Raw genomic sequence first — 24,277 nt, forward strand, 5'->3', positions numbered from 1 at the left:
GAACAACATTGCTATAGACCACGAAAAGCATTCTAGAAAGACGGGGTCACAGAACAAATGAATATTATGGCAAAATAAGCAATACATATTTTTTATATGATGTGATTTGATAGAACAAAATAAAAATTAGAATTGGAAAACTCTGAAATGGGGTCATTTAAATAAAAGGAAAACATCTTTTCAGAAATGAAGACCAAACTAGAAATAAACAGGCATGAATAAGCATACAGATGAGTATGTAGTTCAGAAAAAAAAAACATAAAAAGTTATAATAAGAAGATTCCTTAAAGAAGAAGAAAAGACGATCAAATCAATGGAGACAAATGCTAAAATCTATAACTCAAAGAAGTCCCCACCCTCAAAAAAATAAATAAATAAAAGATTTAAAAGTACGTTTGGAAAAGCTTTTACCTGATATTGTTGACCCAGAAAACCCAACAAGATGAATTCTAGTATAATTATCAGATTTTAAAAAAGAGAAAGAGGTAGGCTTCCCTGGTGGCACAGTGGTTGAGAGTCCGCCTGCTGATGCAGGGGACACGGGTTTGTGCCCCGGTCCAGGAAGATCCCACATGTCGCGGAGCGGCTGGGCCCGTGAGCCATGGCCACTGAGCCTGCGCGTCCGGAGCCTGTGCTCCGCAACGGGAGAGGCCACAACAGTGAGAGGCCCGCGTACCGCAAAAAAAAAAAAAAAAAAAAAAGGAAAGAGTGAGAGAGAGAGAACAAAAAGAGGAAGAAGGAGGAAGAGAAAGAAACAGGGAGGAAGATGAGGAGATAGAGAGATGTCTTTTAAACACCCAAGTGAAAAGATCAAATCACTCTTATGAGATGAAAAACAAAACAAAAGAAAAATAACCAGATTGGAATTGTTATCAGAGTTTTCAACAGCGATGTGTTTTGCCAAAATAAATATATTTGGGATTGCAAGAAATGAAAATGTGAACCAAGGATTTTATGAAACTAAACTGCTTTTCAAGTGTATAAGCTATGGGCAATTTGGAAGAGGAATCTAGTAGATTTTAGATCTCAGAGAAACAAAATGACTAGTCAGACACTGACATAAATACTCATTGTGAGCAGTAGATAAAGATTTGCATTTAGTACAAAAACTAAGCAAGGGTTTTAAAACAGAGACACTATGTGTATAGCCCATATGCTCTGATAATGTAGACATACAACATTTAAAAATGGAGTGAAATGACAAAAAATACATATTTTTTTAATCATAGTGGTTGTAGTAGTATTGGTATTGTTAAATGAGAATACTGCACATGAAATGTAGAATTAAACCAGTGAATAATTATGTGAAATTCTATTATCTTCTCTATCTTTGGAAGCTAGACTCTTCGTTGTGAGTAGAGAGATACAGATGTATCTGGAGCAGAACGTAAAGGTCTAGAATATTGTTTCAGAGCTCAAGGCAAGGAAACCATCAAAGTCTAATGTTGTATCAAAGATACCTAAAGCCAAGAGGCATGTTGAAGGTTTGGGAAAAGATAGTGTATCACTTTATTTCATAGATCTTCAGCTTGAGTTTTAAGTAATCAAGAAGTACAATGGAAGAATCAACGTAGGGCAGCCAACCTATAGTAACGGTCACAGCTGGTCAGCAAAGATACAAACTGCAAACATGAATGAAGAGTCGCATGTTATAAAAGAGTTTTCTTATTTTATAATACAATTTAAACAACCTAGCAGATTTCCAATCCATATCCATATCTTCTTCTTGTAGGACCAAGAGTGATAAAAAAAAAATTTAGTCATCAATATAGTAAAAACACCAGACCATCAGTACCAAGTGTAATACCAAGGGTGTCACATGGGCAGACTGGCTCAGAATCCACCTTGTAGATGTTTAAGAACACACCGAGCTAAAACTCATGCTCAGAAAGGACAGTTTGAGAAGATAACTCATTAGTATCCAGTAAATATCTCATAATACAGTTTTGTGGACACCTAACATGCTCTAGACACTATGGTAAGCATTTAAAATATATTACCTCTAATCCACCAATCACATAACAGAAATAGTCTCTCTCTCTCGTCCTCCATATGAGAGAGGAAATTAAGAGTCAGAGAGTTTAAATGACTTAATCTAAAGCCACATGATGGAAAGTAGAAATGCCAGATATCAGTTTATCTGACAGGCTCTGCGGTTCTTTTTTTTCCACCATAAAATATAAAATATTTTTCCACTCTAAGAATACCAAAGTACTTTTCTTTGAATAAAACCTTTTTTTATTTATTAAGACCTCATTAAGATTATCCAACTCATTTCCTGATATTTTAATTAAAATAACGTGTTGATCTTTCTTCAGAGTATTAAAATAACAATATTTTGTCACCATGTTGTGTTAAATGGATTTTAATGTGGTAAATAATACCATATAGCTATTCGTTCCATTTTGAATCAGTTAGGAATCTAAATTGCAAGCTACATAAAACCGTCTCTCTCTGATCACAGAAGAAATGTTTCTGAAAATGGATTTTACTTCCCATAACTGCCAGAGTAACTAGAAAATTAAGTTTGAGGCTACACAGACAGGAAGCTCACATCCAAATTTGCACTGTCACCCGAGAACATAACTGCCAAGCTGGTAAGATGACAAATACTGTAACTGGCATGGCCAATGCTATATTTCTGGACACCAATGCTGCCGCTGATGCCCAGGAAACTACTTTCCGAGAGAGTGCCCCAGGTCATGCGTGTGTGGCACTAGATTCCCACTTTAATTCTGGGGAATTAATTTAATTTAATTAATTAATTTTAATTAATTCTGGCGTTTCCTTGGCACAGCTTGGCTCATGTGCCTGCGTCTTTGCTGTGAGGGACGGCGGGAAAGTGAGTCTCTCATTTTCCACTTCTCTGGCAGCTGACACACTCGGCCTTCTGCACAACTCGCATGGCAGGGAAGACTCAACATGTCAAAGAAGGTTCAGATGCTTTCTCACCAAAAGGTGACAGATCACCACCACGTCCACATTTCCTACATTTTCAACGACATTGGTCTTCCTGACGCTGCTACATGTTTTTGTTTAATCACTTTACTGTGGATAGCTGTAACTAAACTGTTCTAAAAGTAAGTTGTAAGCTAATTCCTTGTTATTTTCATGTATTTGTAGGAAGATAACTTTTTAACTAGATGAAGAAAATATAACTTCCTTTGTTTTAATTAGTAGAATACTTTCTGTCAGTTCAATTCTTTATGCTATGGGAACATAGCATAGGACTTTATACTATTTAACTGCAAAGGAATGCTAATTTCACAATACACCAGGAGCAGCAAAGAGCTGAGGGCTATTTCCCCTCAAAATTTCCAGGAGCTTAATTCTATGCATGCCGAAGGGTGCCCTTGTCTTTTCGTATCTCACAAAGCAATTTCAAACAGAAGCCACAACTGTGCTAATTAGATTATTTTGTATTTATAAGGAGTAGCAAGTGATGAACTATAGTTGCTTTAGATATGATGCACATCTTCAACTTAATTAAAGAAATAAAACTACTTCATATTTATGAAGCACCTTTGATCTAGAGAGATCAAAATAGTTTAAGGCTTTCATCTCCAGAACTTCTACAGAACTCTTTAAGTTAAGCAGGTAGTAATTATGACTTTATTTATTTTACCGTTGAAGAGTATAAAATATAGAAAAGATAAGTATGAAAGCTTGATTTATCACAAATATCACTTCAGAGGTAGAGGAGGAGACAGAGGCAAGGTCGCCTCACTGTCACTGACCTTTTTCTAATCAAAATTTAATTTTGGAGAATGATTTTCCTCACTTTCACTAATAAAATAAAATCCAGAGACATGTCTTGAACTCATACAAGCTAACTGTTAATAATGTAATATCCATGCATTGCTGATATACAACAATTCTTGACTGAGTATAATTTAATGAACAGAAAAATATTAAGGTGAAAACCATTTCCTAGTATTAGAGCAGATTTAGATCATGAAAAATGTAGTAGCTGAGACTTGAAATCACCTTTCTTCCAAATATAAGACCTAAAACCAGGTGTGTTTGTCCATTTCCTTCAGGCATTCCAACTTCACGGTGGTTGGCACTGAGGAAACAAACTCAAATGCCCCAGAGGAGTGGGAGGTTAAGTGATGTTTGAAACACCAACTAACAGAGCGGCCATGAACTGTGGCATGACCACCTGGGTTCTGTTTTTTTGTTTTTGTTTTTTAGTGTTAGGCAAATACACGGAGAAATAAAATATTTTCATGCATTCAAATGATACCATTTTTTCATCTCCAGGTTTGAATCCATCTTCATAAAGTCAGCGAGCTGCCTCCAAATGGTTAGATGGTTATTGGAGATGTTTGCTGTGTTCACTTCTCTCCTCTGCGTTTCAGAAAGAACACATATTTTTCCTTTGTGTAACAAAAATAATATTTATATTTTCCCTTATACATAAAATGATTTCTAAAATGACTTAAAAGTATTTCCACACAGGTATAAGGGAATACGTGTCCTCTAATCGTTTTCTCATAGTTTCAATTGTGAGGTATAATTTTAAGCAACTGACTAGCTTGCTTTACTCATTGACTTATTGTGCTTATTTGGATGAAAATTCTTCTCATGGAGCGTTTTTGACTGATGTGTATGGATATGACATAGAAATGATTACAGGCTAATCTAGATTCAAATAGAAATATTAATTCTAGTACTTTTCAACTTTTCATAGAGGCATTTTTCATTTCATCCAACATTAGCTCCTTTTCCAGGCCATGAGTCAGGTGCCATCTAATAGGAAAATAGCCAGCAGGTAGATGGAAAGAGGGAGAAGGTGGGGGAAGTATGGACAAATCATAAAATGGATAATTAACCCTTGGGTTAATCCAAAGTTGACAGCTGTGAATAAATGAGAGAACCTTCTTAAAATCAGAGACACTAAACCATTCAAGAATTCAATAAATAATTTAGGTTCCTTTTTTGCATAATATTTCAGGAATAACTATTCAAGCACACTGCAGGCAGTGTTTGATGTTAGTAAAATATTCATATCTATTCAATTGTGACTTAATAATTGCACAGACTTTAATATTGTATTTAAGAAGGAAGCAATTCAACTTCTACACTTAAAAGACTCTAATTCTGCTACCAGAGGCAGCATGTATTTCTGATTTTCCCACTTTGAAGGGAGTTTTTTCATTTATTTAAATTGTAGTATTGGCATTCTGCCCCTCTAGAAAGTCAAGTGAAAATTCAGGAAGAAATGGAATTTACTCTGATCAGAATTGCACAGAAGTGGAAAATGAAAAAAAAAAAAAAAAAGAATGAATGAAAATGTGTCATCATGTTCGTATATTTTAAATACTAACAGTAACCATTGTGTGTTCTATTATATATATTTTGGATGCATAACACAGTGGTTTATGAAATTTTTTCAATGTGGGAAATTATTTTGATTTATTTCTTTACATCCCTTAAGTTGAGGAAGTTAAGGTATAGTAACTTCTGACCTTCTTATATTTCCCTTCCACACTCATGTGAAGGAAAATCTGGAAGCCAGCATCCATGCCTTATTAGTTTGTTAGAGAGAGGCCATATTATGCTCACAGATCACCCTGCTTCTCATGTGGGACTCAGGAGCATGAAAGAGAACAGCTGATATCATGATAAGAAGTGTATAATAATTTTTAGTGTTATTTTATATTATTTTTATTGTATTCTTTCACATTTCTCAACTTCTCTTACATATTTAATGTATGCCTGGGCAGCACAGAATAGAGGGCCTTGCTGTCAGTAGTAATTGTCAGTAGTAGTTAAATGAAATATAAGATATGTTATGAGACATGCTTATCAAAATGTTTTTAAAAACATTATTCTTCCACTATTGATGAATAGATCAAGGACTACTGTTATGTGTTGAGATGCTTGGTTCCTGATTTCACTGGCAGGTTCACAATCCTAACAGGCATGGGGGGAAGCTGAGAAAGGAAGAGCGCTCCTAATTTCTTCTTTGTGACCCTGGGTGGCAACAGCTGCCCAACATGGGGCATCAGCAGCCATGGAGAAATGGCAGGGTGATGTGGGTTAGGTAAAGCGTCCATGCTGCCAGTGGTGTTGAGGCAGAAGAGACCAGAGAAAAGACACGGTAGTACCTGCTTTGACTTCAGCAGCCACTGGATACTCAGGTGGGACACGTGATAACCCCACATAGTTAACTAGAAAGACAGCTCAACGGAATGGACACTAGTCACAGGAGCTTTCTTTGTCCCCATGTGGCCAAGCATCAAGTGGTCTTGTGGAATAAGAATTAAAAGAGAGATTCTTCAAGTCTGAGCATTTAGACAAGTTACAGAGTGGAAGAGAATTTACCTGTGAAGCTTAACCTCTGTTCTCTTCAGTCCTGACTCTAACCCTCCTCTGCTCCCCAGGATGAGTAACACTGCAGAGCAGCATATCACAGTGAATAAGTAATGGGCCCTGGGGTTTCCAGCTGAACACAGAAGATTAACCATCTGTATTTCTCTTTTCCTATCCACAAAATGACAATATAGAATTTAAAAGATATGAAACTACAAGTCCAAATAAAATAGGAGAGATGATTTAAGTGGGTAGGAGATATTAACTATTTTTTGAGATGGAAAGGAGACAGGCTGGTAAAATGATAGGCACAGCAGAAAAAAGAGGTAAACTAGAGCTTTTAAAGAAAATACTAAATGAGAGTCATGAGTTACAAAAAGACAGGCATTGTAGGAGTTTGGGCTGAAGTGCTCTACCCGCAGGCATGGGACTAGTAGTTTATTCTCTCCAGAAATTGAACAATATATTCTCCCCTTTCAGGCACATCAGAAATGGCAGATGGAAGGAGTGAGTTATGGGGTGGAAAATAGGAGATTAATTAAATTTTTCACACCCAACAGTGGGAAACCCAGGTTTCTCCCTTCCAACTCACAGAATGTTTCTAGCCAAGTATAGGCTCCTGGGAAAAAATGGAAAATTATTCTTGAAAAGTGCCAAAAAATCTCTCTGGATATTGGCAGTTAAAAAGTAGCTCTGTAACTGAGCAATTTTTTTTTAATCAAAATCCATCCATTCATCATCCCCAGCAATGCAGCTTTCACTGAGCTTTTTTTATTCTTAAGTTAGAATTTAAGTATCACTAGACATTTGTGGAATGCCTCCCATAGTATAGACACTAATTTAAATTAAAAATGTAAATGGTAAAAAAGGCACAATTCAGGAAACAGGAGCTAAACACAAGTAAAAATTGTAACAATTAAATTTCCTGGGAAAAATATGTCACCTATAAAATAATGGGAAGCTGTAAAGAAGACCAATCTGAGATCAGAAAACAACTATTAGAAATGAACCATATCATACCTAAAATGAAAGAAAGCAATAAAATTATCAGAGGAGAAGATTAAGAAAACTTCCTAAGTGTACAATCAAAATAAAAAGAAATAAAAAATAGCCTAGAAAATCAAATTTTAAAAAGAGCATCAGTCTAAGGATACCGCTGATGGAATAACAGAGGTTCTAGAAAGTGTTGGCAGAGAGAATAAAAGGAGAACCTTATCAAGGAAATACAAAAGAAGGGGCTTCAGCCAAGTTTCCTCAGGAAAGGAGAAGCCATTCCTGATATTCCAAGTAGGAAGTTTTTGAATACAAAAAGTGAGAGACGCACACACCCTCGTAATGGCTGCAAATACAAAGGTACAGGAAACTGAATAGGAGGTGATACCCGGGAGCTCTCCAGGCACCCGATTCAAGTCTCAGAATCTCATGGGCACTGACCGCTTCTGCTATCCACTGCCTCAAATACTGAGGCTGGAGATTTTCAGAAAATATCTGGCATCTGAGAGGCTCAAAGGAAGACAGTGCTCACAGACTCAACTGCCAAAGTCAATGATTCTCAGAAGCTTTGCCTGGTAGCTACTGTAAATCAAGAATCTTGGGGAAGGTGGATCACTGCTATTGATTTTAGGGCTCGCAATCCTGCATCAGGCATTTATCATTTGCCCAATGTGTGCATACAGCGGTCCTGGGAGTACCTCTCGTTGACAAATTCTCACAATTGCTTGGGAAGGGGATTTTGATAATTCTCTTTTCCCATGCAGAAGATACAGGAGGTGGTTATGATGATACTGCTTTGACCACAGAGAACCAAGCACAAATCTATCCGGACCTGAGGAGCATCCTTTTCCAAATTGAAAGTGGCCGAGTATTTCCCCAGCACACAGGCGAGAAAGAAGATACAACCAGCTTCCAAAGAGGAAGAAAGAAACCCCCAAAAATAAACAAGAGAGAGAGTCTGAATGATAGTATAGTTCTCAGAAGAGCAATAGGCAAGTGAGGAAAGCCTCTAAAATTCTGGCGAAAAATGAATTTTAACCTAGAATGTTATGCTCAACCAGCATGTTAATCAAGGTAAAAGATAAATTAGAAACATTCTCAATAAGTAAGTACCCCAAAAATCTGTAAGCTTTTATTTCCTTTAATTTCCTGGTAATTCCTTGAAGACTACCCTTTAAACAAGGAAGAAATAAGCAAAAATGAGAAATAAATGACATACAAGAAGCAATAAATACATTATAATAGAGTGTGAGAATGATAGCCATGTAATAGTTTAATCTTGGAATCAAACAGTCCGGATTGGAGCAGAAAGATAGAAAGATGAGGTACTCTGGGAAGGAGACCTCTGAGGAGTGGGCGGGAGGCGCGAACTAATAGATCAGCGAAAGAAAGTTGAGGCATGCAGTTCACAAAACAAGTGAAAATTCTAAAAGTTTAACAAGTGTTTAAAAAAGAAAAGATCATAGTACATCATTTTATCTACAACAAACAATATTTATAACAATGTTAATACTTAGCATTTAATAGGATGACCTAGGGTTTAACTTTATTGGAGGAGGTGAGTTAAGAGAACTGAATCCTCATGTGTCATAATGTAATAATATGTAATGTATTACATATGCAATATAACACACAGAATCTGAATGTATCAGAGTAGTAAGTAAAAGTAAATAAGATCTAAAATTTATAAATCAAGAAATAGCAATATGAGAAGAATATTTTCCACGGGGAGATAAAAACAAACAAAAAATGCAGCTAAGAGATAAGATTTACTGCTTTAATATGAAGTGTGAGAAAGTAAGCTATAAAGCCATGTTAGCAAAGGAAGAGAGAGGAGGGGAGAAAAGTTTAGGCTGCATTCTCTCTCTTTCTCAGAAAACTGGCTATACATTCTAATTTCAAGAGTTTGTCTTTATTATCTAACTATTCCAACTGGGTTTCCTAACAATGTAAGCTATCGGATGAGGCAGAAATATACTACTTCAAATAACTCTGATTAGGACTTGATAAAGCAGAGTCATTTACTCAGCAAAAAGTAACTATGTTCAAATTAAATACATAAATAGTATATATATATATGTATGCACTAATATATATAATAGTCTAGAATTATAGCATTTTATCAATTTATAAAGAGTTGTACAAATTAAAAACAGTGCCTAATGTTACTTTTTGTTTGTGTCGTGAGAAAAAAAAGCTATCAATTACATAATTCAAGTGATTGCTGAGCATTCAGAAAAAATAGTAATAACAATGATTACAACTATGGCCAATTTAATCTCCTAATACTCAAAACAACTCTAAAAGGCAGATACCATCATTATTCCCATTTAACATATGAGGACACCGAGGCCTGCCTGCAGTCCTATAGATTGTGAGTGGTGGAGCCCTGATTCAAATCCTGATGGCCGGAATGCGGAAGCGACTATAATCCAATACTGTGCACCATGTCTTGAACTCGATAAGTATAAATCTGAACATCTTGTCTCTGAAACCTGTCTGCATTCTGTATTATCTAGCTGCATAATCTTGCAAAGCATGGGTACCAAATAATTTGAAACTCACTGGTGTCTTTCCTCCCTTTTCTGCCTCACACCGACCATCCCCGCTTTGCCCTCATCCCCACTGCCTTGCATCAGCTCTCACCTTCACTTTGGAGCTGCCTTATACTCCCTCCTTATGTCTCTATTTCTTTCTTTTTTTTTTTTTTTTTTGCGGTACGCGGGCCTCTCACTGTTGTGGCCTCTCCCGTTGCGGAGCACAGGCTCCGGATGCGCAGGCCCAGCGGCCATGGCTCACGAGCCCAGCCGCTCCGTGGCACGTGGGATCTTCCCGGACCGGGGCACGAACCCGTGTCCCCTGCATTGGCAGGCGGACTCTCAACCACTGCGCCACCAGGGAAGCCCTAGTCTCATACTTTTCATATGTAAATTCTACTTTCCCATTGATTCTGATATTTCCTCTGACCTTTGGCATATTTTTCCACACATCATGGAGATAAGCCACTAACATCCTCTCTTCTTAACAACTACTGTTATCATTGACAGGAATGCGGGATAATGAGGCAGTTAGGGGATAAGTAGGGAGAGAGACAATGCAAATCTAGTTAATATGACAAATAATTAGTTCTCCCTGTACCCACTTGGGTTACCCATCTATGGCTATGGGTGGACAAGTTCATCAATAATTTATAGATAAATAGACGTTTTGTCATCTATATACATGAGCAGCTACTTTAAAGACTAGAAAAATCTTTCAATCTCAGGAGTTAGAACATCTAGCATTAAGAACATTTAAGAAATTCAGTCACAGGGCATAAAGAAGTTAAGTATTCAATAGAATCCAAAGCTAACAAGAAGAGCTGGACCTTTAGGCTGTATTGTAGCCATATTAGTCAACTTTTAGCTAATGGCAAGTTTTGTAATTGGAACAGTATGTGACTGGGTTTCTTCAGAGATCCTGTTGGCTGTGGGGTCTCCTCTGACTCAGAGATTTGGGACACACTGAAAGCCTGCAGGAGCCCTGGTTCCTCATTCCCTCTCCCAGAGAAGTTGCTCCTCTAGGAACACTCAAGCCTTTCCTGTCAAGTGTGCTCTCTTGCTTCTGTACTTATAGCCCTCTCTGTCAATGTGTTTGCTTATATCTTAATTTAAAAATTAAAATTCTGTGAGGTATAGGCCAAATTAGCTTGAGGATTTACTCAACTGGAATGTTAGTATTATTTGGTTTCAAATGGATTAAACCAACCCAGGGAGGGATTTTTCGCTGTTTGCGAAAACCTTGGCTATGAATGCCAATCACTCACCCATAATTGTTTTTGCTCTTCAGGGCCAAAAATAGATATTACTTTTCAGGACCAAAATGAAGCTTCTGATTCTACTCTAATCAACTATCGTTGTCCTGAATTCTCCAAAGTCCCATCAAGATTTTGGACAGAGGACAAAAAGTAGACGGGTGTGTCATGTGTTTTGCTTTTGAGAAGAAAATGAACATGGGAGAAAAAAAGTGTGGGCACGTAATTTTCATCCTTCTTTTCCAAAAAAGAAAGAAGGAAAGGAAGGGAGGAAGGAAGGGAGGGAAGGAGAGAGGGAGGGAAGGAGGAAGGAAGGAAGGGAGGGAGGAAGGGAGGAAGGAGGGGGAAAAGAAGGAAGGAAACGAGGAAGGAAGGGAAGGATGAATAGAAGAAGGAAGGACGAAAAGGAAGCAAAAGGAAAAAATGTTAAATGTTGTGAACTGATCTGAAAACTAATCTGAAAAAACTAACCTGAAACTAAGGGAGTAAATGAAGTCAGCTTGGGACTGCAAACATGAAAATCAATCCTGCCATTAATCAGATTGCTGTAACAGACATGGATAAATTTAGCGGCAAAGTTAGCAAGAAACTATTTCTCCAAGGTCATGCTGCATTTCTCAAGTATTATACCAACCCTCTTCTCTGAGGCACTGCTGCTTCCTCGCCAATGACTTATTGCATGATTGATCATGAGCCGTGAACACAGATAAGAGATACTCTGTTGCTAAGCTACTCTCACCTAGTGGCAACAGTCAATGGAGAAGTGAACCTTAGTCTCCTGTAGCCTCACCTCAGGAAGACCAAACAATCCACCTGCTGTGGCCTCCTCAGAATCATTCAGTGCAAGTGTGTTTTGCAAAGAAAAATCTCCTTGTTTCATCCTAACTGAAAGGTATTCCACAGTTATTTTGGAATACCCTTCCTTGTTTCAGAAAACGAATAAACCTCAATTGTTGAACTACTGGTTTAGTCCTTGGTTTTCATTAACTCTGACATTAGTGATTAAATATTGCATTTATAATTTACTGTATTCTATTAGCTTTATAAGTACTTCATGTTTACTAATAAATAAGCCTTTTAAAGACTTCAATATTTTTATAAAACTAATAAATTCAATTTATAAATATGGTGACTATTCATGCTTCTTAAATGTGTATACAGTTTATGTAATTTTTAAGATTACTATTTAAAACCACACTATAAGTCATTTTTTCAACTAAACATCTTAAATTAGAATGTCAGTATTGATCTATTTTTAAGTAAAGTATTTTAAATATTGCAAATACTTAAAAATGAACACATTATTCTGTAATACAATTATTACTACTATTGATTTGCTTATCCATTTTGGAAGTTTATATTTAACTTTTCTGTTCTGAAACATTTATGCAATAAAACAACAACTATTTTATAATGAGAATAATTTTGAGTGAATAACCGAAGGCATCCAGCTGGTATGCTTGTGGTTTCCCATCAAAGCAATTTTTCTTCTATTTTTATTGATGTCTAGCATACATAAATACAATTGTACAAAGTCAAAATGCATAGTTCAATGAATTCTCACAAAATCTATGTGACCAAATAACCAGCATACAGAACAAGAAATAGTATTATCAGCAGCGTGGAAGGTGCTTTATAGCCTTCCCTGTCAATATCCCACAAAGAAAACCAGTATCTTGACTTCTGTCACCGGAGATTTCTTTTTTTTTTCTGGTTTTGAACTTAAAATCAATGAAAACACACAGTATGAAATTATCTTCCCAGTTAGCTTAGATGTTATATTGACCAGAGAATTTACCTAAGATGCAGAACCAGTGATTCTTGCCTCCAATACTGATTGGACACCTTGAGACCTGTTTTCAGATGTAATATCAGAAATTCCCAAACTTTAAAACTTTGGTTAGCTTTGCTTTCAAAGCTCACATGCACAACTTTTAAGTCATACTCGTTATTACTCAATGCTTGTCTACTGTGAGAAGTATGCAGATTAGGTTATAAATAAACTTTTATATGGCATCAGTTATGCTTGCATTTTGTCCTTTTAATATATTTGAATATCTTATGATTGGATTCTCTGTAGTTCTCAAAACTTTGCTGGTTTTATGGCCATACTTCTAGGATTAGTCTAATGAGTTTCTTTAGCAAGTTTTCCTTTCTAACTCTAAATTTCCTTCTCTGTAAAAAAAGTTAAATAATGTATATTTATAGCAGCGGTCCCCACCCTTTTTGGCACCAGGGACCAGCTTCATGGAAGAAAATTTTTCCGCAGACAGTAGGGAGGTGGATCGTTCAGGTGGTAATGCGGAGAGAGATGGGGAGCGGCAGATGAAGCTTCCCTCGCTCGCCTGCCCACCCGACGCTCACCTCCTGCTGTGCGGCCTGGCTCCAGTACAGGTCCGCAGCCTGGGGGTTGGGGACCCCTGATTTACAGCATTGTTGTTTGATTAAGTTTGAAAGAGGTGAAGTATGTGAATAGGCCTAACCCACAATAAATGCTCAATAGTTTTGTTATTAAGCATGGTATCATACCCTGTCTTCATTCATTATAACATTAAGAATTTATTATGAAACTGAAAGATAATTGTACATTCTCAAACATAATCTCATCAAACCATTTTTTTCTAACAGTTTTAATTAAACCTGCCTGAGCAATTGTATATAATTTGCATAAACCCTGATGTTTTGCTGAAACGGGGCCCATATAAATTTTTAATTTATTCAATTGTTAAGGGGAAATTACAATGGAAAATAGAGATAATTTCTTTGTGTATTGCTTAACTTAATTAACATTGTGCTTTGGTAAAGGGTAAAGTACAAAGTACAAAGGTACTATAGTTTTGGATATATTTCTTTGAGTCATAAAGGAAGCTAAGTGCAAAGAAATGGGCAAAGCACTTACTAATGATAAACAGAAAGTGAAAACACAGTTACATGTATTATCGGAAATAGCTGCAAATTTCTTTTCAGAAAAATAGAATTGCTTCACTAACTAAAACAATCCAAGGATTAGTAAATGATGATTAAAATGTTTAAAACATGAATTCGATGCAAAGTGTACAACATGGATGAAGCTGGTGTGTTAATGCAGGTTTACATAACTTATTTTATCTTCAGTATTCTTTTAATCTCATTAGATTTTAATCAGAGAATGTCCTGTAAAATGTTTCATCAAAATTATACTCTAAAATGACACCAGGCAAATGAAGGTGTGTAAGGAAACCTTGAGATTTATGGTAACTTTTTAAAAACTCCATAAAGTATATGCAAGCATCTCCTCGGGATGGTTTAGTGAGGCACCAGTCAAGGTCAGAAGGAAAACTAGATGTGCTCTGTGAATTACCAGGCCTCCCAGACTCAACTTATTCCTATAAACTGTAGGAAGAGTGTGGATAAGACGCAGCAAAGGGCAATCAGCAGCAGTTCCAGTTACCATGGATAAGACACCCTTGCTTCTGTTATGAATACATGTCTCAAGGAGGATAGAGACTTCCGATTCTGAAGCACGGATGGTGGTCTAAATGTACCATTTCAACATTTCCTGCATTTCTAACTAAGTAGAAGAAACATCATCATACATGACAGGGGAAAATCAAATAATTATACATGTAGTGCGTGTGTGTGTGTGTGTGTGTGTGTGTGAGAAGTTTGGAAACATTTTAATTATGTTTTACCTAATTGAAATATAATTTTAAAGCCTGGTAATTTTTTTTATTCAAGTATGATTGATTAACAATATTGTGTTAGTTTCAGGTGTACAGCAAGGTGATTCAGTTTATATATATATATATACATATATATATATATATATTCTTTTTCAGATTTTTTTTCCTTGTAAGTTATTACAAAACATTGAGTAGAGTTCCCTGTGTGATACAATAGATCCTTGTTGGTTATCTATTTTATATGTAATAGTGAGTACATGTTAATCCCAAACTATTAATTTATTCCTCCCCTTTTCCCTTTGGTAACCATAAGTTTGCTTTCTGTGTCTGTGGGTCTATTTCTGTTTTGTATATAAGTTCATTTGTACCATTTTTTTAAAGATTCCATATAAGCAATGTCATGTGATATTTGTCTTTCTGTCTGGCTTCCTTCACTTAGTATGATAATCTCTAGGTCCATCCATGTTGCTTCAAATGGCATTATTTCATTCTTTTTTATGGCTGAGTAATATTCCATTGTATATATGTACCACATCTTCTTTATCCATTCCTCTGTCAGTGGACACTTAGGTTGCTTCTATGTCTTGGCTACTGCAAATAGTGCTGCAGTGAACACTGGGGTGCATGTATCTTCTCAAACAGTATGAAAATTCCTTAAAAAGCTAAAAATAGAACTACCGTTTGATCCTGCAGTCCCACCCCTGGGCATATATCCAGAGAAAACCACAATTCAAAAAGGGCAGGTAATGTTTTGAGAGCATGCAAAACTTGACCAATAATAACAATGAAGTTAGAAAAGTAAAATTTGGGATAAGGAAAATACCTGAATTTGATGCCTATCTCTGCCACTAATTTGCTATATGAACTTGTACAAGTTATAAAACCACTGGACCTGAGCTTTTCTTCCATAAAAAATAAGTCAAACTCAATTCAAACATTTATTTGACAAAAAATATATCAAACACTAGTCATTATCCTAAGAGGTAAGAAAAAAGAGAGCGACGAGCTAAAGAAAGAACCAAATCACTGGTTACCAGCACATGATGCTTTTTAGCATGTGTGTGTATATGTATATATACTGGCCCAGAGGAATGTTCATCTCATTCATATGTAAAAAGAGAAAGGAAAAATGGAAGGAAGGAAGGGAGGGAAGGAAGGAAGAAAATAATTACCTGGCAACATTTAAAACTCAGGAGATTTCATATAAAAAATTAGGACTTCTGGACTTTTTTGATGAATTAAAACATCTGACAAAATTGAACTCTTTTATTGCATGAACACATTCTACTAGTCATAACTGATGAATGCTCATTTAAGAAGGGAGTTAGGAAAATCCAAACAGAGGGAACGGAACAGGCATGAGATGGCATGGTCCATTCCAATCAATCACTTGTGTCAGGATCAGTGGGCAGAGATGGGGGAGATGCCACTGGAGGAACAGGCCCAAAACAGGGTAAGGATCGGCCTCATAACTGATTCTCAGGAAGTTCAATTTTATTCTTCAGGAAATGAAGAATCAATAGCAGAAGTTTAGATGGTTATTTCTAATATTTGATTGGACTATGACAAGTAGGCAAAAGGTGACTAGCTGTGTTCTTCAAAATGAGAGAGTGGCATGGACATATACACACTACCAAATGTAAACTTGATAGCTAGTGGGAAGCAGCCGTATAGCACAGGGAGATCAGCTTGGTGCTTTGTGACCACCTAGAGGGGTGGGATAGGGAGGGTGGGAGGGAGGGAGACACAAGAGGGAGGGGATATGGGGATATATATATACGTATAGCTGATTCACTTTGTTATAAAGCAGAAACTAACACAACATTGTAAAGCAATTATACTCCAATAGAGATGTTAAAAAAAATAAATGAAAGTAAGGAACAATTTAAAATTACTTACACTTATTTCTGACACTTCTATGATGGGAAAAACTAGACAAATTTAAATTCAAATTTATCAGCTATAAAAACAAATACTAGAGTATACTTAGCATTTTAAAATTCCTTTTATAGTTCTAAAAAGTTAAATAAAATAGACATGTGAGTTTTAAAAGTCTGATTTAAGTCCCTTTTTGGATATTATTTTCCTGTTTAGGAGCATATAAGCAAGATAAACATATTCCTTTGCAAAAATATGACAGTTATCTTCCATTAAGGCTCAGTTCTATTCCCATGGTTCCTTGGCCAAAGTCTAAATCACTTACTTGTTATTTCTCTATCATATAGAAATACCCAAAATATATCTGAGATGCCCTCTGTGAAGAGCTTAAGATTTCTTATGAAATAATACAGGATATTTGAGGAGTCTCAAAATAGATGTATAAATCTAATTTCTCCAGGAAAATGGAAACAATAGAATCTATATATACAGACGGTTTCTGACTTATTATTTTTCAAAATTATGATTGTGTGAAAGCAATACACATCAGTAGAAACCAAAGCTCAAATATTGAATTTTGATCTTTTTCTGGGGGAGCAATGCATGTGGTAAGATCCTGTCTAGTGATCCTGGGCAGTGGGCAGGGCTGCAGCTCCCAGTCAGACACACATTAGGAGGGTAAACACATGATACACTTACAAACCATCCTGTCCCCAGACCCATTCTGCTTTCCACCTTCAGTACAGTATTCAGTCAATTGCGTGAGATACTCAACACTTTATTATAAAATAGGCTTTGTGTTAGATGATTTTACCCAGCTGCAGGCTGGTGTAAGTGTTCTGAGCACATTTAAGGTAGGTTGGGCTAAGCTGTGATGTTCAGTAGGTTAGGTTTATTAAATGCATTTTCAACTGAAGAAATTTTCAACCTACCATGGGTTTACGGGGACATAACCCCATAGTAAGCCCAGGAGGATCAGTATATATTTATTGTATATACAAAGAGATTTATTTTAAAGAATTGGCTCCCGTGGTTATGGAGCCTGAAAAGTCCTCAGATCTGCAATTGGCAAGCTGGAGGCTCAGTTCCAATCTGAGTCCAAAGGCCTGAGAACCAGAAGAGCTGATGGTATGATTTCCAGTACAAGTCAGAGTCAGAAGGCAAGAGGAGCCCAATGTCCTACCTTGAGAACATTTTCGTTACCTGGCTTTCCTTCTATTCAGGCCTTCAGTAATCTGAATAAGACCTGTACACACTGGGGAGAGCCATTTGCTTTACTCAGTCTACTGATTCAAATGTTAACCTCATCAAAAGAACACACACACACACACACACACACACACACACACACTAATGTTTACCAGATATCTGCACATCCCAGGGCCCAGTCAACATGATATATAAAATTAATCATTACAAGTCCACCCATTGTCAACTTGGCATTCCTTAAACCACAATGAATCTCCAAATAAAGTTAACAACAAGGTCTTAATTCTGCCTAACATAATACAACTATCCAGTTTACAACTGAGACACAATTAACACTTTGCCCAGAAGAGTAGTTAAGGTGTTTGAGTGATATTTACTTTTCTCCTTGATATCCAGAAATTAAATATTATGATGTAAAATTAACAATAGTTACACACTATGATATAAAATCAATGTGTTTATGTTACATAATAAGGGAAAGAAAGAGAAGGAAAAAAAGATAGTTGCTGAATACACCCACACATATTCATAACTAAATAAAGGAATACTCATGACAAATATATTCTTCCTTTCTGTTAACTGGTCATGTGGCTGTAACTGGCATTTATAACTACCTTCATTCACTACCTGTTATGTATTCCCTTTGCCTTCAGCAAGCACTTTAGCTGATCATGGTGCTTTACCTGGTGAAGTGACTCAAATTTTTATCCAGTAGGCACTGGGGCATGTAGTTTTTTATTTACTTTAATCACAGGACATGGTAATAATAAGACATGGGATCTCCTGTATTCCAGATATCCTCTTCTTTACTTCCATTGTGGAGTAGCAGTCCAATTCTGCCTGACAGTTAGTATTAATCGTTCCAAGCAGGAAGTAACTACCTTCACTGCCTATTGATTCAGAATCAAGAGAAGCCCAAAGAGGTAGGTGGCTATCAACTCCTTGGTCAATGGAATCATTGTGGAAGCATTTCTCCCTTTGAAACTAAGACCTCAAGGCAAGCAGAACACAAGGTCATGGGAACAAAAAGCAAATATTTTTCTAGTGGGTCACTAGGAGTAATTGTGAGTGGTGCCACTCCCGTTCCCATGGCTTGATTCTTGGATCCATGAGTCCTGGCCATGGGAGAAACAACACAATATATTGGACACTGATTCAGGTCACATACAGACATCTGGAAAATCTTGCTCCAGCCATGCAAGCTCTTGCAACCTAGCTGACACTGCACCTGAGTCTTCAAAACGCCATTCCACCATTCTATTACACTAGCTGCTTCAGGACGGTCAGGAACGTGATAAGACCAGCGAACTCCCTGAGCATGGGCCCACTGTCACAATTCTTTTGCTATGAAGTGAGTTCCTCGATTCGAAGCAATGCTATGTAGTGTATCACGATGGCAGATAAGACATTCAATAATTCTACGGGTGATAGTTTTGGCCTAGCACTGCATGCAGGGAGCACAAATCCATATTCAGAGTAAGTATCTATTCCAGTAAAAACGAAATGCCGCCCCCTCGTGATGGAAGAAGCCCAGGGTAATCAACCAGTCACAGGTACCTGGCTGATCAGCCCAGAGAATGGTGCCATGTGGGGGCTTATTCTCTGCAGCAGGCAGGTTGGGCACTCAGCAGTGCCTGTAGTCAGGCCAGCCTGGGTGAGTGGAAGCCCCTGTGGCTGAGCCCATGCCTCATCTCCATCCTTGCCTCCATGGCCACTTTGTTCATGGGCCCTTTGCGTGATGACAAGGGTGGCCGGGGAAAGAGGCTGGCTGGGATCCGAAAAATGGGCCATCTTCTACTCTTGATTATTAAAGTCCTCCCCGGCTGAAGTCACCCTTTGGTGAGCATTCACCTTGGACACAAATATGCTCATGTTTTTTGCCCATTCAAAGAGAGTTATCTACCTAGTCCTCGTCCCCAAATTTTCTGTCACCAACTTCCCAATCACGTTTCTTCCAAGACCCTGACCTTTCAGCCAAACCACTGGCCACAGTACATAAATCAGTATATAACACACGCTTGACTATTTCTCCTTTTATGCAATGTGAATAACCAGGTGCACTGCTCAAAGTTCTTCCCACTGGGAGGATTTCCCTTCCCCACCACCCTTCAGGGATGCCCCAGCAAGGGGCAGTACCACTTCAGCTGTCCACTTTCAGGTGGTCCCAGCCTACCATGCAGATGCATCTGAAAACAGGCCCAAGTCTTCTCTTCCTGCATTGACTGCTCGCAGGGAGCTCCCCATGAGGCCACAGGTGCAGGTCAGGTAGAGAAGGCAGAGTAGAAGGAGGGGGGACCATGGGCATTTGGGCCACTTCCTCACGTAACTCACTTGTGCCTTCAGGGCCTGCTCAGTCCTAGTTGTGAATAAACTTTCATTAGATGATGGAGCACTGATGTGCTCACCTACCTTTATGTCTTGATGGGCCAGAAAATACCCAGTTCATGATGGGCAGCCCAGGTCACATGGTAACCTGGTCCACGCTTAGTGTTCAGTATCCCCTAAGGCCCAGTAGAAGGCCAAGGGATTTTTCTCAAAAGGGGAGTGGTTGTCTGCAAAGGAAGACAGCTCTTTGCTCCAAAATCCTAAAGGACTGCAGTGCAATTCACCTGTAAGCGCCTGCTGGAAGCTCCAAATAGCACCACCACCCGCCTTCAAGAACCATTGGATCTCCTGGATCACATGGCACAAGGTGTAAAGCAGCTTACGTGTCAACCTGGACCTATTGTAGAGCCTTCTCTTTTTCCTGGCTCCACTGAAAACCAGCTGCCTTTCGGGTCACTTCATAAATGGGCCAGAGTAACACACATAAATGAGGACTAGGTTACTTCTAAAATCCATAGTCCCACCACTCATTGGGCCTCGATTTTGGTTATAGGAGGGGCCAGATGCAACAACTGGTCGCAAAGAGATATCTCAACAAGTCCTACACCACTGAACCTTTAGAACCCCGGAAGTAGGTAGGAGGCTCCAGAATTTTTGTCAGATTCATTTCTCACCCTCTGGCACACAAATATGTGAATGATGAGTCTAAGGTAGAACTACTTCTTGCTCACTGGGTCCAGTGATCAGAATGTCATCAATATAAAGTGTCAGTGTGATATTTTACCCCCAGGAGAGCCCATGGTATAGTTTCAGTCCAAGTTACAAAGCCTGAGAAACAGAAAAATCAATGTTCCAATCTGAGTCCACGTCCAAGAGCACGAGAGACCTACATCCCTGTTCTATGACAGTCATGCAGAGAGAGAGAGAATTCTCCCTCACTCCACTTTTTCTTCTGTTCAGGCCTCCAATGGATTGCATGAGGGCCACACAAGGTGGGAAAGGCAATCTGCTTTACTGTCTACCGATTCACATGCTAATGTCAACCCAAAACACCCTCAGAGACACATCCAGAATAATGTTTAACCAAATAAATGGGCACTCTGTGACCTAGTCAAGTTGACACATGAAATTAACCATCACAGAAGGTATGTTCTTATCTCTGCTAAAATTTCTGTCACTCAAATTTCTTGTTTGTATACATAATATGCAATGTAAATTATATGTGGCACATTGTAGCAAGCAGTTTAAGCTAAACAAAGGCCAGCACCCTTTCTGAAAAAGTCATAATACTCTGGGGTTTTTTTAGACCTAGGAGATTAAGTAGGTTTAAATTTAACATAAAAATAATGCTATTATAACACTATCTGGCTTAGCTGCAAAAACATAGTGTTTCCTGCAAGGATGAAAAATTTCTCTCTCAAGGCTAGTGCAGATTTTGTATTATAATTCTGTCTCCATCCTAAATGATTAGTATTGTAATAGATCAAAAGAAATCTTTCTGTATTTATTTTTCATTTCCAAATTTTAGCAACTGATGATGTGTACTCAGTACAATAAAGCTTGATGCTGCTAATCCTAATTTCTCAGGGAATTTAAGATGTAATAGATAAATTTCAGTAACAAATATTAGTTATCTTTATAAGGATATATAATAATAAATCCTTCATTAAATACCTATAGATTATCTCCTTATAAACAAATGTAGGTGTTTTATTTTAGAAATAAATTCTTTATTTATATTGCTGATTAAATAATCAAAATTTATTGAAAATGCTTTACTTTGGTGTCTTTGGATTATTACCTAAGACTTTGTTTCTGTTATGCTCTAAAATAAGAGACTTTTATGCAGTATGATAAAGATTTATACCAAAGTGAAATGAACGTGATGGTGAATTTGAATTTAAAGAAGAAAACATGTACTATATCATAAAGAATTATTGTCCACTAAATAATATCTTTAAAATATCTTTTGGAATTTTATTTTCTCCAAGTACTGTCAGTCTATCTGTCTGTCCATCTCTCTCTCTGCCTGTTTATTTGTGTTTTCTTTGACAAGTGAAGTGAGAACCTCTTTCTAATTAGGTGTAAATCAGACTCCATTGGCTCAAGTCCACAGATCGCATACCAAGTCATGATTCTCAACCAAAGGTGCTGGTGTCAGTTGAGGTCTCAAGAGAACTACTAAATATTCCAGAACATATAATGTCTCAATAGTGTGAGAGTCAGGTAAGATTAGAAATACAGCATCAGGGTTATTACAGATGGTGTGCCCTTTACAGGAAGGTGTATCCATGATAGGCTCAAAGCTTCTTAAGCTTCAGGTCACACCCATAGCTTCAGTTGTCATGATGACTACAGAATCTATTATATTAAATTTAAATTAATTAAAAGGTAGAATTTTAAAATTTGGTGTCTCTGACTTTTTAAATGCGTGGGTTCTTTCCTATTTATTATTGTCTGTCTGTCTAAAGAGTAGCTTAAAGTTACTAATGAGTTCTACAAAAGTGTTTTGGGGTTTAATTTTTTACATTGTTTTACTCAGATTTCTATTATACTTCCCTCTCCGTTCATTCTTTCCTCCATTTCCCAAAAGCATGTCAGATGAAGCAACTGCAGTTAGAAATGATGGGGTTAGAATAGAATATTTTGCTTTTACCTTCTGACACTGATAACACGCAACCAAGAAAAGATTGGTAGAAAGTAAAGCCTTTATATCACTTTGTTTCTGGGCCGTCAGCTAAACTCAAGGTGACAGAAGCTACTGATGATTCAAAAGGTCCAGTGTGCTTAATATCTAACAAAAACTACATTCTTTGCCTGTGTCTGATGGTCACTGATGAATAGAGTTTACACACTTGTAAACAATTTGTATATGGGAAAAGAGGGAGGAAGACGTGTCTAAGATGGTTACAAACATGCATAAACGTCAGCAGAAGATACTATTACTCTGAGGGAAAATTGAGTATAAATATTGTATGGTGATGAAGAACATGATTAAGTTTGTTTTAATAAGCTAAGGAATCATTAAAAATCATCCACGAATCTATGATGAAATAATAAGAAAGATTAGAATATAAATTTTACTCTCAAAATCATAATAAAAAGTTAATTCATTCTTTTTCAAGAATATTTTATGATAAGCTAGATTTTCTCAATTTTATTCTAAGGTCTGAAATATAGATCAGAGTGTTTAGCAGCCCATGGTGATGGTGTTTTCTCCTTGCTTTTGATGTCCTGATGTCTGTTTATGTGGTGCTATGAGAAGGTGTAGGCAAAAGATAATATGAATTCAAATTGTTTTAAACTTTATTGATCTCTGAGTGAATTGCTTTATATCAAATTATATGTCTTATTTTCAAAAATCTTTTTTTCTTCCCTGTAAAATATTAGTCTGATTTTCCCTTTCCTGGAATCTATTTTGAATTTTATTTGAATGCAAATCAGTTGGTTTTCTAAGGTTTAATGCAAATTTAAGTCCTGGGTCTCAACCGCCCTCCTTCTCAGTCTTCCGTTATCTCTCTTCCTTGGTCTGAATCCTCCTGTGTTGGATTCCTAACTATTCATGTTGACACCTGACCCTGCTCCTTCCACCTTCTACTTTTCCAAATATTTTCTAAATATCTGCACAAGGGCGTCCCACAGCATCCAAACTCATCATAAACTAAATCAGACTTCTTGTGTGGAATGTAAAACAAGGGGTGCCTGCCAAATCCATTTCACTGCCTATTTTTGCATGAGCTAAACCTGTTTTTTTCATTTTCACATGGTTGAGAGAAGGATTAAAAGAAAAAAATAGTATTTCATGGTGCTTTCGAGAAAATTATATGCAATTCATATGTTAGTGTCCATACATAAAAGGCTTATTGGAAAATACATAGGCTGATGTGTTTAATTATTGCCTTTGGCTGATCTAGTGCTACTAAGATAAAGACTTTCTATCCAGCAAAGCCTAAATATGTGCTATCTGGTCTTTTACAGAAGATATTTGGTCACCCCTGATGTAGAATATAAGGTACATAAGGGCAAGGATTTCTCTGCCTTATTCATCACTGTATTCCCCATACAGTAGACAGAGGACAACAGAGTACAATCGACAGAG

The 24,277-nt window shown here is 37.2% G+C and overlaps 1 pseudogene across 1 annotated transcript in view; it reads left to right on the forward strand.

Moving 5' to 3' along the window:
• Positions 1 to 19,246: 19,246 nt before the first annotated feature.
• The window catches only part of LOC309821803 (ATP-dependent RNA helicase DDX39A-like), a 120,051-nt pseudogene continuing 115,020 nt past the window's right edge, over positions 19,247 to 24,277 (forward strand). The window contains exons 1-3 of the transcript in view: positions 19,247 to 19,329; positions 19,909 to 20,118; positions 20,445 to 20,652. The product of the transcript in view is annotated as an ATP-dependent RNA helicase DDX39A-like (transcript). The remainder of the gene's footprint in view (positions 19,330 to 19,908; positions 20,119 to 20,444; positions 20,653 to 24,277) is intronic.

This window comes from Grampus griseus (assembly GCF_964374135.1).
Source record: "Grampus griseus genome assembly, chromosome: 4".
Classification (NCBI taxonomy): Eukaryota; Metazoa; Chordata; class Mammalia; order Artiodactyla; family Delphinidae; genus Grampus; species Grampus griseus.